This window comes from Macaca fascicularis, chromosome 6, assembly GCF_037993035.2.
Source record: "Macaca fascicularis isolate 582-1 chromosome 6, T2T-MFA8v1.1".
NCBI lineage: Eukaryota > Metazoa > Chordata > Mammalia > Primates > Cercopithecidae > Macaca > Macaca fascicularis.
Window position 1 is genome coordinate 122,919,413 of NC_088380.1, and position 13,631 is coordinate 122,933,043.

At 35.1% G+C, this 13,631-nt stretch overlaps 1 protein-coding gene across 8 annotated transcripts in view; it reads left to right on the forward strand.

Annotated features, from left to right (window-relative positions):
- COMMD10 (COMM domain containing 10) overlaps positions 1–13,631 on the forward strand; it is a 244,942-nt gene that overhangs the window by 196,404 nt on the left and 34,907 nt on the right. Inside the window, exon 6 of one of the 8 annotated variants that reach the window (XM_065546665.2) lies at positions 1–9,313. This exon is cut by the window's left edge and continues 22,213 nt beyond it. The exons of the other annotated variants lie outside the window; for them this stretch is intronic. The gene's annotated coding sequence lies outside the window, so the exon portion shown is untranslated. Of the gene's footprint in view, positions 9,314–13,631 lie in introns of those variants that run through there. 8 annotated transcript variants of the gene reach the window in all.

Here is a 13,631-nt window from a genome sequence, read left to right on the forward strand (position 1 = left end):
AGATAAATGTTACAGAAAAAAAAATTGCCAGGTGCGGTGGCACATGCTGTAGTCCAGCTACTTGGGAGGCTGAGCTGGGAGGATTGCCAGAGCCCAAAAGTTTGAGACTAGCCTGGGCAACATAGTGCTACCCTACTTCTAGAAAAAAAAAAAAAGAGGCAAGATTTGTAACCTGAAGTTCTCTTAAGAAGTATTTCAATCACATGAGCAGGTATTATCTTTAATCTGCTTTTTATTATGGTTAAATTATGAGCAAAGCTCATAAAATGCAATAAATACATTTTGTATTTCTTGCAAGTTAGCAGTGGTGTTAAATCTTACATCCTCTGATCTGTACTAATATCATCAACTCCTACTGAGAAGAGTTAGAATAACAGTAGAAACTTCGGGAAAGATTTTAAATGACAACAAAGCTAAGGGGTCAGAATGTCATTGTTTCAAAGCAATTTTCTTAGTTGTAATAAAGATAAATTTAATAAAAGTAAAAGCAATCTGCTCCCAGAATGTTACTGTATTTTGTTTTGAATAAATTTATATTATCTGTAAATCAGTATGGCTCATGTTGCACACAAACAAGGTCTGAAAATAGTAATGCCCTAGAGTTCCAATAGGAGGCCATCTCCTTGAACTGTTTAGACCAATATGAAAGGTTACTTCCTGGAAGAAACAATGCTTCTCAGCAAGATATGTCTTAAAATACCATTTCCAGAATTATTTGTAGCCACTATAATAAAACATTATCAGGAAATTGTCAGATTGTTCATGGCATTGATGACAGAAAAACTGCTCATATTTACTGGACTGCATGACAATTAAGAACAGAATTTTTCATGATTAATGGGTTAAAAGGCAAGAGTTTTGAATGAACTTAAATTAGGCAATTCTCAAATCTTTGATGATTTTATTATATGTCATCCTGACCAGTTTTAACTGGTTTAATGTAATTTTGAAATGTTTCCCTAAATGTTACATATTAATAATTAGAAACCAGCTTAAATTCCCATGAAGTTTTATTCGACAAACCTCAGGCTTCTGTTCTGAGAACCTCATAAGTAAGTACCCTATGTGCCATAGAAGGACTAATATTATACTTCAACATTTTACAGTTGGTTTTGAAAATTAAAAAATATGTAGGCTCCCCAGGAGGTCATATTCAATTTAACAATATCAATTCTACTTAAGACATAAAAATCTATTTCTACTGGCAACAAGATGAAAACTCCCAGTTCATACTCCTTATATGGGGTAAACACCCAGGGAATGATTCCAGCAAAGCACAGAACCAGGTTTGTGAAGGAGAGACTGGGCTTTGACATAGTACCACTGGATAGTACATAAACCAGTAATTGTTTCTGTCACTTACAAATATGGATCTGTTTAATGTCTTCAGTTGTTTAGACTAACGATTTGGATGTTCCTAAATTTCTTTGAAACTTTTACAATTAGGTTTCCAAAAATTTGTTTTTCTCCAAGATTAAAGCAATTCTAGCATAGTAGCAGCATACTGCATCAACAAGTTGATTTTTTTTTAAAGTGTATGTCTTCTATTGAAGAGCTCAATGAAGTTCTTAACTGTTGTCTCTTTAATTAAACAAAACAGCAAAGCTTGTGTTTTTGCCAATCGCAAATTTATACTCAATTTAAACCATGGCTTTCAACCAAAATTCCTATACCAAAATAACTCTTTTCACACAAGAATCATAGTGGATTTTTTATATGTTCTTGGTTAACCAGCAAAACTCACAAAATTTGTTGGCATTAGTAACAAATACTTTTTAAATGAGCTTCTATTTCTCCCATCAAAACGTTGATTTCCCTTCAAAAGCCTCATCATAGACTTAGTCACACATTTGTGAGAGTTATTAGAATTGCCATAATCAATGGATACTGAAGAAAAGGGGAGAAAAGTGGAGGGTTTTTTTTTTTTTGTTAAATTTTTAAAAAACTCATGATTCTGGAGCTAAAAGCAGCTCACATGGGCCTTATATGAGCTTTACCTCTCTTTGAGCAATACATTTTAAAAGTCAGGAAGAAAATAAAATCTGACTATTGTAACATTTAGCTTTGTATTGGAGTGGCCTTTTCAGGTAATGCCAACTTCCACGACATTTAGAAGATTCATAAAATGCTGGTCAAAACAATGGAAACAATAGCAGCTGTCATTTGATCAGAATCCATGTGCAAACCAATTAAAAGCCCTGTCATAACTATTTAAGCATATAAGGTGATTTACGATTACCTTTCATAAATTAATGAATTCTACCAATAAGAGCAGGGTGCTACATTGGGTGCTCCTGTTCTCACAGAGTTTACAGCTATACATGACATGAGGACTGCTCCAGGTTTGCTGTGTTTAAATGATTGACAAGGCAGAAACTTTCTCTTTTCTTCAACTGATTGGTACTATCTACTTATAACTTATAACTTAGCTTATTTTTCACTCCCCCCGAAGAGAATAGAGTCCAGAATGGCTGGTAGTAGTATCAGAGTAGAAGAGTTGAGGTGTCATAACATAAGGACACCCTTGAATTTATTTCTCCTATACTTTGCTTCATAAAAGTGAGCACAAGGACAGACAGGCAGAAAACAGTAGATCGCTATGTGAGGCCAGAGTGAGTCCTCTTTCAGGTTCAACAAAGGAAAGACAGAAGGCAAGGGTACATAAATAAAAGAACATAAAGTGTAGGCAGGCAGATGATGAAAAATGAGAGAAATGGAAGAAGTAACAAAAAAGAAAAAAAGATGAAGAAAAATATGGGAAGAGAGAGGTAAAGTGACATGAGGAGGGCAAAATAAACAATGGAGAAGAGAGAAAAGAATGGAGGCAAAGGAAAGAGGGGAGAATACAGCAATCTCCTGAAATCTGCCTATCCCAAGCATAAAGATTAATTGTAATATTTTAATTATAAATTAGCTTTTCCTGAGAAAACTTCATAAACACATAATTCTTATAAATTGTGATATCTCAAATATTTAAAATATTTTCTAGTCAAACATTTGGCGGGGAGGGGGAGGGGTGGGCGGTCCATTGTTCTCCAAAACTAGCTAACCTTATGCAACTGATAGGAGTTCTTCACAGCTGTTCTTTAGCCATGTTGCATAAGAACTTTGCACAGAGAACCTGAGAAGTTCCACTTTAAGAGTTTCTCCCACTTCGGTGTCCTAGGCAAGAAATCAGGAGAAAGGAATGAGAAAGAAGAATCACTAGTGTCAACAGACACATCAAACTCCAGTAAATCTGGATATTACTTAGGTCAACTAGCGTAATTCAACTTAAAGGTTAAATAGTGGTTAAGATTTTAAAAGCCAAGTGGTGATTTCAAACTTGTAGCTATTGTTCTAATATGATGGGTAATCACTTTCTGCATAGTGTACTGTTTATAAACTGCTGGCTCCTTAAAATGTAAATAAAGAAAAATTATTCCAGGCTACAAGATTAATTTTCCTCTACATCTTTAACCTGAGGTGGATCCATATTTTGTTAAAACAGACTTTTTATATTTATTTAGTCAAATTCCTCATATTAAGAAGGAGGAATCTGAGGCCCAGTAAGATTAAGTGACTAGTTTATGGTCCTTGGGTAGAACAGGAATGAAGCAGAGGTTTCCATTCCTAGGTCACTTCAGGACTACTAATTGAGGTTCATCAGAAAAAAGACGTAAGCCAAAGAAATTAGAACATGAAGTTGAGTATCATCTTTAGTAAAAAGGATCTAGTTGTTGCTTCCTTATAATATTGAAAAGTAGTTTTAACTGTATGTGGACATTTCTTTGAAATAGTTTCTACCATTAAAAATAAAACTGAAGACAGAGGATTAGGTTAGACTCTGGAGCAAAATCAAAACAGCTTATTTTGCCTGAGAACTAAGGCGAAATTAACTAAACCGCAAATACCTACATATCTGTAATTTTGTGAGCCACCATAAAATCTGCATACTCTGTACCAAAGTAAAAAACTTCACTTACTGACACAATCTTTACTAAAAAGTGCCACAGACTGTATGTGAAATAAAATATAAGCAGTCTAGTTCTTAATGTGGTAAAACTATCTTCTCACACTCTGCTTTAATTTGTTATTTATTTATTCGTTTATTTTTTTTATTTTGAAACGGAGTCTCACTCCATCGCCCAGGCTGGAGTGCAGTGGTGCGATCTTGGCTTACTGCAAACTCCCCCTCCCGGGTTCTCGCCATTCTCTTGCCTCAGCCTCCCGAGTAGCTGGGACTACAGGCACCTGCCACCATGCCCAGCTAATTTTTTGTATTTTCTTTTTAGTAGAGACAGGGTTTCACTGTGTTAGCCAGGATGGTCTCGATCTCCTGACCTTGTGATCCGCCTCGGGCTCCCAAAGTGCTGGGATTACAGGCGTGAGCCACCGTGCCTGGCCAATTTGGCTTTTAGTGAGCCTGGGTAAATTTAACCTCTCAGAAGATCCCTCAACTTGTGAAAAAATCCTTAATAGTTTCTGTCTTACCTTAAACTAAAAGGCAGACCTATGTCACCTGCAGTCATAGGACCCTGAGTTATCTCCTAAGGTGACTCTAATATACATTCCTTAACTCTGAAGATAACAGCTATGAAGGTGAATGCCGATAGCTGCTGTAGGTTTCACAGAGAGACTCAATGATTATGAAGATTCTGACCATATCTAATAACAGACAACAGATAATTGTACAGTAAGATTTAGGGGAAAAAGTCATTTCAGTTTTAAAAGTTTTGTTAAGGTATATATATGCATATCTGTTGCCTATTAGTATGATAATATAGTAGACAGATTGCCTTTGTCAGGTTTTAGTTTTGGCTCTGCCATTAATTAGCTATGTGGTTTTTGAGAATTTCAATCACTTTAACAAATGTTTATTGGGGGTTACATACCAGGCACTGTGCAAGTCATTTTAACAGTTATCTTAGGAAATCCTCTCAGCAACCCTAAGGATTTGACACTATTATTATTATCATCTTACAGGTAACGGAACTGGAGTTCAGATTGAATTCTCAAGGTTCAATAGCTAGTGGCCTGCTTCCAAAGCTTATATTATTTTGAACAACAGCCAGTTTCTGGGACTATGTCCTTAACAGGTACTTTTGACCCAGTGGGAATGAAAGGGGAGAGCAGAAAGAGGTATATAGGATTCCAGCCTTCCTACTTCTGCTTCAGCCAGAGAAGTTGCCTGTTCATTGTTTTAATATATTGAGCTTTTCAGATAAGATTTTAGAGGTGAAAGGGTTCTGTAGCATAAAATACCTGATCTCACAATATTATGCTTCACTAGAATAAAGGCGTAAAAATGGTGTTAAGATAATATAAGAACAGTAAATAATAATTCTCATTGGATAGGCTTCAAAAAAGAAATGCATTTGAGATGGACCTTGACAAGCAGATAAAATCTTGATTTAGTTGAGGGACTCCATCTGGGGAAACATTAATGAAAGTGCTTAAGTTTTCAAGTGCTAATTAAAATGTTTATTTTTAAAATGTTTCTTTTGATCCTATTTTTCTTCATTAAATAATGCCCTGGACAGGATTAAGAGCACAGCCTGAAGTGATTGTGATGTCCAAGAAGTACTACTAATGGAACAGATAGACAACTTGTCATATTTCAAAATTAAATGCTGACTACACTATGAATATAGAAAAGTACAGTGGTAACCACTACATTCTGTACCATGTAACATCCTCTATATGATTTCAGTTCTTTTTAAGACCACCAGACTATAGTTACAAGAAAGCCAAGATCTGACTGACTCAATTTGCATTACAAACGTGTTCAGGGATAGCCTAGTTAAGGAAAACAGAAACTTCAAATTTTACTCTTTTAAACTGAATTGAAGAATGTCTTATATCCACTGCCAGAAAATATCACCCCAGAAGTGAAAACTTAGATATTTTAATTTCTGAAATAATGACTTTGAGGAAAATAGTTAGAAATTATAAAACATACAAATTCCTATTTGTCAGACTATGGAGACGTTGGAGAATATGATTCTCCAAGTATCTTGATGTTTAAACAATTAAATAAAAATACAGTTCAGCCAGAAATAAACTAGCTTACATGAAAAAGCTGTAGTATTAAAAGCTGGTACATCAAAAAGTCCAAGTGAGTATTCAGTAAATTTATTAACAAGATATCCCTAGATTAATGATTCTATCTCAAGTCAAAAACATTTTGCTGAAGTGACAGCACTAATACCTACCACTAATAGGATGTAGAATCAGCTTGACCTTATTTTAGAACATCTGAGAGGCTCTAAAAGCTGGCAAAACCATATTAAGAATATGAAGTGATAGGCAGTAAACTGCATTTATTTTGGGTTTAACCACTCCAAGGCAGTCTCAGAAATAACCTTAAAAAACAGGAGCCAGAGACTAAATACCATCCCCACGCCCCACAATTAAGATGCAATTTGAAACTGTATCTGAAATCAGTGGAAAGCTGAGAGGAAGACAATGTGAAGTCAGTATCTGAAAAGCTGTTTCTACTAAAGATGTCTACACATACACATTATTATTTATATGTCATGTATTTGGACTGATTCAAGAAGTCTGTGCTTGTCAAGGCAACTTCAAGAACTGTTGATGGTACAGAGAAATTGATATCACAGCTTTTTTCTTAAATAAAATTATATGGTTGAGGTGGGGACTGGTAAAAGAAGAGACTGCTTTCCTTCATTTTTTTCTTTTTTAAAACAACTTGTCTACATCACTGGATATCAATAATTGATTCCCACTGGACACAGGATACACCCCATGTTTATTCATTGTCAGAAATAAACACAATAACAAATTTTCACTAGCATCGTGATATAGAACATAAATTCATGTTTCCTTAATTCAGTAGGTATTTATTAGAAATCTTTGAGGTCCCAGCATCTATGTGAAGTCCTGTTCATAATGCAAAGAAGCCAGTCTAGTGAATAGTGAATAGACAAATGAATTTATTAAATTAAAATACAATGATATATGTCATGAGATGTACAAGAACTATGGGGGTACAATAGAGAAGTATCTGAGGAGGGGTAAAGAATAGGAGAAGGTTCCCCAGCTGAATCTTAAAAGTAAGGTATTTTAAGATGCTACTGCACCATTACGACCTAACAAGTAATGGGAAAAAAAAATCACACACACACACACACACACACACAAACACACACACACAAAAAAGCCATACGATTACATGGAAATAGAATACCTTCTCCTGAATGATTTGTGGGTAGATAATGAAATTAAGGCAGGAAATCAAGAAGTTATTTTAAACTACTGAGAACAGAGATACAAAATACTAGAATCTCTGGAACCCAACTAAGGCAGTATTAGGAGGGAAATGTATAGCACTAAATGCCCATATCAAAAGTTAGAAAGATCTCAAGTTAACTTACGACTTAACATCACAACTAAAAGAACTAGCGAACCAAGAGCAAACAAATCCCAAAGCTAGCAGAAGACAAGAAATAACCAAAATCAGAGCTGAACTGAAGGAGATTGAGATACAAAAAATCACTCAAAGCATCAACAAATCTGGGAGCTGGTTTTTTGAAAAAAAAAAATAATAAAATACATAGGTCACTAGCTAGACTAATAAAGAAGAAAAGAGAGAATATTCAAATAAACACAGAATATTCAAATAAACACAATCAGAAATGACAAGGGGAGATTACCACTGACCCCATAGAAATACAAATAACCATCAGAGGATGTTATGAACACCTCTGCGCACATAAACTAGAACATCTAGAAGCAATGGATAAATTCCTCAACACATCTTACCTCCCAAGACTGAACCAGGAAGAAACTGGATCTCTGAACAGACGATACCGAGCTTGGAAATTGAGATAGTTACAAATAGCTTACCAACCAATAATGTCCAGGACCAGACAGATTCACAGCTGAATTCTACCAGATGTACGAAGAGCTGGTACCATTTCTACTGAAACCATTTCAAAAGTTGAGGAGCAACTCCTCCCTAACTCATCCTATGAGGCCAGCATCACTCTAATACCAAAACCTGGCCGAAATGAAACAAAAAAAAGAAAACCTCAGGTCACTATGCTTGATGAACATTGATACAAAAGTCCTCAACAAAATACTGGCAAAAGAAATCCAGCAGCACATCAAAAAGCTTATCTACAACCCTCAAGTAGTCTTTATCCCTGGGTTGCAAGGTTGGTTCAATATACGCAAATCAATAAATGTGATTCATCACATAAGCAGAACTAAAGACAAAAACCACATGATTATCTCAATAGATGCAGAAAAGGCATTTGATAAAATTCATCCCTTCATGTTTAAAACTCTCAGTAAACTAGGTATTGAAGGAACATACTTCAAAATAATGAGAGTCTTCTATGACAAACCCACAGCCAACATCATACTCAATGAGCAAAAGCTGGAAGCATTCCCCTTAAAAATTGGCATAAAACAAGGATGCCCTCTCTCACCACTCCTATTCAACATAGTATTGGAAGTCCTGGCCAGGGCCAACAGGCAAGAGAAAGAAAGAAAGGGCATCCAAATAGGAAGAGAGGAAGTCAGACTATCCCTGTTTGCAGATGAAACAATCCAATTTCTAGAAAACCACATAGTCTCAGCCAAAAGCTTCTTAAGCTGATAAACAACTTCAGCAGAGTCTCAGGATACAACATCAGTGTGCAAAAATCACTTGCATTTCTACACATCAACAGCAGTCAATCCAAGAGCCAAATCAAGAACACACTACCACTCACAATGGCCACAAAAAGATTAAAATACCTAAGAATACAGCTAACTAGGGAAGCAAAATATCTCTACAAGGAAAACTACAAAACACTGCTCAAAGAAATCAGAAGTGACACAAACAAATGGAAAAACATTTCATGCTCATGAACAAGAAGAATCAATATTTAAAATGGCATACTTCACAAAGCAATTTATAGATTCAGTGCTATTCCTATTAAACCCCCATTGAGATTCTTCATAGAACTAGAAAAAAAACCTCTTACAGTTCATATGGAGCCAAAAAAGAGACTGAATACCCACGGCAATTTTAAGCAAAAAGAACAAAGCTGGAGGTATCCCACTACTTGACTTCAAACTATATGACAGGGCTACAATAATCAAAACAGCACGGTACTAGTACAAAAACAGACACATAGCCTAATGGAACAGAATAGAGAACCCAGAAATTAGGCCACATACCTACAACTATCTGATCTTCAACAAACCTGACAAAAGCAAGCAATGGGGAAAGGATTTCTATTAAATAAATAGTGCTGGGATAATTGGCTAGCCATATGCAGAAGGTTGAAACTGGACCCTTTCCTTACACCATAAACAAAAATTAAGGTGGATTAAAGACTGAAATGTAAAACACAGAAGTGTAAAACCCCTGGAAGACAACCTAGGCAATACCATGCAGGACAATGGCACAGGCAAAGATTTCATGATGAAGACACCAAAAGCAATTGCAACAAAAGCAAAAATTGATAAATGGGATCTGATTAAAGAGCTTCAGTACAGCAAAAGAAGCTATCAACAGAGTGAACAAAGAACCTAAAGAATGGGAGAAAATCTTTGCAAACTATGCATCCAATAAAGGTCTAATATCCAGTATCTATATGGAACTTAAATTTCCAAAGAAAAAAACAAACAATCTCATTAAAAACTGGGCAAAGGATATAACAGATACTTTTCAAAAGAAGACATACATATGGTCAACAGTCATATGAAAAAAAGCTCAACATCACTGATCATTAGGGAAATGCAAATCAAAGCCACAATGAGATACCCATCTCAGTCAAAGATTATTATTAAAAAGTCAAAAAAATAACATTTGTTGGTGAGGTTGCAGAGAAAAGAGAACACTTATACACTGTTGTGGAAGTGTAAATTGGTTGAACCATTGTGGAAGACAGTGGTGATTCCTTGAAGACCTACAGCAGAAATACCATTCAACCCAGCAATCTCATTACTGTGTATATACCCAAAGGTATATATTAATAAGCCATTCTATTATAAAGACACATGTGTATGTTTATTGCAGCACTATTCACAATAGCAAAGACAGGGAATCAAGCTAAACACCTGTCACTGGATAAAGAAAATGTGGTACATATACACCATGGAATACTATGCAGCCATAAAAAGAACAAGATCATGTCCTTTGCAGGGACAGGGATGGAGCTGGAGGCCATTATCTTTAGCAAACTAACGCAGGAACAGAAAACAAAAACCTTATGTTCTCCCTTGTAAGTGGGGGCTAAATGATGAGAACACATGGACACATAGAGGGGAACAACACACACTGGGGTCTATTGGAGGGTGGAGGGTGGGAGGAAGGAGAGGATCAGGAAAAATAACTAATGGGTAGTAGGCTTAATATCAGGGTGATGAAATAATCTGTACAACAGACCCCCATGACACAAGTTTACCTATGTAACAAATATGCACATGTACCCCTGAACTCAAAAGTTAAAAAGATAACACTTACAATATCAAAATTATGCAATAGCTATAAATTTAATAAAAGTTGTACATAGAATTATTGATGGAAATTTCAAGACCTAAGCAAACTAAAGAATCATATTCACTGACCAAAAATACCACTTTTACTGCTGTGAGTAGAAAATACTGTGCTAAGCCAAAAAATAAATGAGCATTTTTCTTTAAGCTCTATACAAGCCAGCATGTGCTCACATCAGAATATTTATTAAATAGTCATCCTTCTATGACCTTGAATTTCTCTTAATTACAATTTAGGAGTGCATAAATTGACTTAAGTGTAGCTTTTGGACAGCACTGAAAGTTTCAGTTCAGATACAGATGGATACAGATGGAACTACAAGGCAGCCCTATGAGGGGTAATTAGAAAAAGTATAATGTTAAGAGTTAGGCATTTGTAAAGCAGGTAGCCTGTTTGACAGAGAAAGAATTAAAGTCATTTACAACGAAGACTTGGGAAAGGTAAAGGAAAATACGAGAAAGTAAAGCCCTTAATGCTAATCTATGCCAGGTGTGCCAGACCCTAGTAAGGCATCAAAATAGCCTGTGAAGTTCCGTTTTTGTTGTAATTTTGTTTTGTTTTGTTTTAATACATTTGTCCTGGTCTAAAGACTTGCACAATTTCTGGGAGTGGCCTTCCATGTAGCAGTTATTCATACAGGTCTCTATTGGTTCTGTTAGAGACAAAGTTGAGTTACTATGGCCTGGCTGTGCAGATATTCTTGTTTTCCTTTTCTACCAACTTTAAAAACAACACTAAAATAAAAACAAAATCTGTCGTGTGAAGCAACTCATGTATGTTGCTATCTCTTGGATCCAGAAATATACTGACAAAATTGAAATGGAATACCAGAGACAGAAAAAAACATAAAAGCAATTTCTCACCATGCATATTATTAGAAACAAAAGGAATTTAAGTTACTGACATCTTGTTTGAACATCCTGGAGATTTCTAAAACCAAGTAATAATAAGTAACAGTAAATGGTATTGTGCCCATTATTATAGTTTTAAGCTGTGTTAAATGTTAATGATATTGTCTTTAGCAGTTTTTATTGTTTTTAGTGAAAGAAAAATATATTCACATCAGAGCATGGTTACCATCCATATTCTTCCTTTAAAGTCATATTTTTCATTTTTCATCATACATTCTCATTACCTTGGTATATTTGGGACTGCTATGGTTGGGGCTGTTTCAGATAACAGATAATTACAAAGAAGTATTTACTTTTTATTGAAATATTCTTTATTTTTGTTTTATGAAAATATTGAGGTATGTCCTCAAACATTATTTCAGTGATTATTGTGGATTTGTGTTTGTATCTTTCATCTGTTGGGTGTCTGGATAAATCAAATGGCCTGGCCATGGCAAACCACAAAATCCAGTTTTGTAGTGCTCATTTGTTTCAATGGAAGATTTTAATTAATCATATTTGTTGCATCACAATGATTTGGAAGTTACTTTGATATTAAATAAAAAGGAATTCTTATTTGTAATGGTAGTAAAGTACTAAAGTATTAATAAAATATTGAGAATTTGAAATTGACTAGAGAATTTAAAAATGAGAAGAGACTAGTCAGGGTTAATTCCCCCATGTTCACATCTGTACCTTATGGGTTACAAACATTTGAATTTTGAAAGATAATGCTGGCACGACTGTGATGGTCAATGGATTAATATCAAATAAACTGTATTATAGTTTATAAAATAGTTTTCTCTTACTATAGCCAATTAAAATCTCAAAAATAGAGTGTGTAATGTAGTACAGATTTTTAGTTGCCTTTATATGGCTTATGCTTCTTGTTATATTTGTGTTTTTTGGGGGAATTCTTGGCAAGAGGTTAGGTCCACATCTGATTTTATGAAATGAACCGACAATGACAGTAAAGTAATAAAGTCAACATAATGATTTAATTATCTATGATTCACATAAGTCACTTAACAATTATATTTGTTTAGTGGTATGTTTATCATAAAGTTAATATGTTTCCAGAATGTTCAACTTTTATATTGTTATATTTTTCAAATTTCATTTTATGAATAATGATAATTTATATTCCCTCAAACTTCCATGTATTACCATAGTTGATCTTTTTTATTCATTCCCTGTTTTGAAAGAAATCTAGCTTTTTACTTTCAAACGTCTAGTTTTCATTATCTTGGAGCTAATTCAATCGCTGTGATAACTGGAAAAAATTACATTTTTATCTTTTAGTTTGTAAGGAAACTTTTGAACCTGAAACAAACTGAATCTTTTTGAGATTCACTAGATGAATTGGTTTTCTTAATTATGCATTGGGTATAGTAATAATAATGTATTATCTTTCAGGTATAATTTTCAATTCATATACAATTTATATTGAAATGCTGTGGCATTTTTATTTGTTCTTAGAAAGGGTAGCTGTTCTATGGGTTAGCAGACAAGATTTGTATACACAATTGGAGATACTACATGGAAGTAGTTTGGCTAAAAAGGAAAAAAAATTCTATTTGATTGAAGATGGAGGACTGAGCATACATGATGACTTCTTATCCTTCCTGACACCTCACTAAAACAAAGGCATAGAGGCATATACATAAAAGAATACATCCATGGAGCAAAGAAAAACAGAGAGACTTACTAGCACTTGTATGTTTTCAAGAAATTACTAGAAGGAAAAATGGGAATGAGCTAACTGATGGAACAAGCAGTGCAGAGGAGGAGATGGGAGGGAAATGATCAGCCTGCCTGAACCCTCGAGAGTCTCTGGTCTGAGAATCTGCAAGGATGAAGATATAGAGCTCAAAACAGGAGACTCAATTAAAGGACCATATCTGAAACTGGGGCAATTGGCTCCCCTACTTCACTTTTGCAACCCAGATTAGAAACCAGTCTGATCTTAGTTCTTCTGAGCAACGAACCATATGGGAAAGAGTGACGTTTCTGTCATGCCTGTTGGCATGCCACAACTAAGCCTACGTTATTCTGGCTTGGGTTGTGGGTGGGGAAGGTGCAGTTTTCCTACCAGTTCATTTAAGTTCCTGCCTAAAGCGAAGTTTGCCCGTGTCCAAAGCTACCCATGTGCGCAGAGCTCCTAATTGATGCTACCAAGTAGGCAAGAAGATAGGTGCATTTTTTATTTTTATGCTTGTTCATTGTTTTCTGAAGCTGGCTGTTTA